Source organism: Otolemur garnettii, unplaced genomic scaffold (assembly GCF_000181295.1).
Source record: "Otolemur garnettii isolate 467f Iridium unplaced genomic scaffold, OtoGar3 scaffold00084, whole genome shotgun sequence".
NCBI classification, from domain to species: Eukaryota; Metazoa; Chordata; class Mammalia; order Primates; family Galagidae; genus Otolemur; species Otolemur garnettii.
This window is the reverse complement of record NW_003852479.1, coordinates 139,637-141,716: the sequence shown is the minus strand read 5'-3', so window position 1 is coordinate 141,716 and position 2,080 is coordinate 139,637. Positions and strand designations below refer to the sequence as shown.

At 39.1% G+C, this 2,080-nt stretch overlaps 1 pseudogene; it reads left to right on the top strand.

Moving 5' to 3' along the window:
• Positions 1-608: 608 nt before the first annotated feature.
• LOC111726873 lies at positions 609-707 on the top strand (annotated as a pseudogene).
• Positions 708-2,080: the final 1,373 nt, after the last annotated feature.

The following is a 2,080-nucleotide window of genomic DNA, read 5'->3' as shown; positions in this document are numbered from 1 at the left end:
CTCAGCCTCCCGAGTAGCTGTGACCACAGGCACCTGCCACAACGCCTGGCTATTTTTTGTTGCAGTTTGGCTGGGGCTGGGTTCAAACCACCACCCTTAGTATATGGGACCAGTGCCCTAGCCACTGAGCCACAGGTGCTGCCCTTGTCTTTACATTTTAATGTCTTATCTTCCCTAGGAATAATCTCTGTGGATTATACCAACACTAATTTTCTTTTTCTTTTTTTTTTTTGAGACAGAGTCTCAGTATGTCACCCTGGGTAGATAGAGTGCTGTGGTGTCACAGCTTACAGCAACCTCTAGCTCTTGGGCTTAAGAGGTTCTCTTGCCCCAGCCTCCCCCGTAGCTGGGGACTGCAGGCTCCCACTACAACACCCAGCTATTTTTTGGCTGGACTTGTCATTGTTGTTTGGCAGGGCTGGGCCAGGTTCGAACTTACCAGCTCCAGTGTATGTGGCTGGCACCCTAGCCCCTGAGCCTAATTTTCTTGTTTTGATAGGCTACTATATTTATACAAGATGATACCATTGGAGGAGGTAAAGGGTAGGTCCTCGTATACTTTTTTTTGCAATTCCTATTGATCTGTGACTATTTAAAAATAATAAAAAGTACTCCCTTTGGCAGCACATGTACTAACATTGAAACGATACAGAGAAGATTAGCATGACCTGTACACAAGGATGACATGTAAAAATAAATAAAAACATGGGGGTGGGAGCTCGCCTGAAGGGAGAAGTATTAGGGCTGGAGGCTGGGCCTGTAATTCTGTTTTTCTCCCATTAAATAGTCAAAAATAAGTTTAAAAAAACCTAAGATGAAGAAAAACTAGATGATTCATTTCTCTCAATTAAATTAGTATCAATTCATCATCTCTTACCATTCAGGGACTTTAGTCAAAATACAGTAGCTTTCTACAGGCTTTCTAAGTTATAAGCCAGAGAAGTCTGGCAATGAAAAGGAATAAAGTCCTCCAATACCTGATCAATTTTGTTTTCCAGAGAAAAATAAAGGCATATTATCAAAGGTTTAATGTTTTTCTATTAAAAAAGAACCAATTCAACTGTAACAAAAATAAATTATATTTTAGTAAGATTTGGCAACCTCTTAAATTTTTTCAGTTTTCAGCCAATACTATCCAGTATTTTACTGAAGAAATCAACCCCAAGAATTTGGGTGGTGCCTGTAGCTCAAGGAGCCAGCCACGTACACCAGAGCTGATGGGTTTGAATCTGGCCAGGGGCCTGCCAAACAACTACCACCAAGAAATCACATGTAATCTAAGGCAGTCCCCAAACAGTAACAGCAACCATAAAATTCATATTACAGATTAAAAAGAGATTCTATAATCTTTAATTAAAGATATATATATGAGAATAGTTTAAACTGGTTAAATTAAATAATTAACAATTATAATTCTTTTTGAGATTACATTTGATCAATTAAAATCCTTGTTAAGTCTTCACAATTCCTCTCACAAATCTCTGTAATAAAACAGAGAAAGTTTCTTTCTTTAGAGAGGGACTCATAAAATATTAAAGGCAAGTATCTCCGTAATATTTTAGACTTTCCCTATGCCAAAGGTAATTCCAAGTCAAGAGATTATATTACCTAACATCAAACAGCCAATTGAAAACAGAATTTTTTTTCTTTTTTTAGAGAGAGCCTCAAGATGTTGCCCTGGGTAGAGTGCTGTGGTGTCACACCTCACAGCAATCTCAAACTCTTGGGCTTAAGCCATTCTCTTGCCTCAGCCCCCCAAGTAGCTGGGATTACAGCAATCTGCCACAACACCCGGCTATTTTTTGGTTGTAGTTGTCACTATTTGGTGGGCCCGGGCTAGATTCGAACCTACCAGCTCCAGTGCATGTGGCTGGCACCTTAGCTGCTTGAGCTACAGGCCCTGAGCCTTAAAAACAGATCTTATATGTGTGTATACAAAACAATCTTTGTGGTTTTTGATTGTAACTACACTTTATATACACAAAAAGCATCTTTATTACATAGTCTTTTTGCTATAGACTGAATGTGTCCTTTCAAAATTCATGCTGAAATTCTAACCCCCACTGTGGTGGGATTAAGA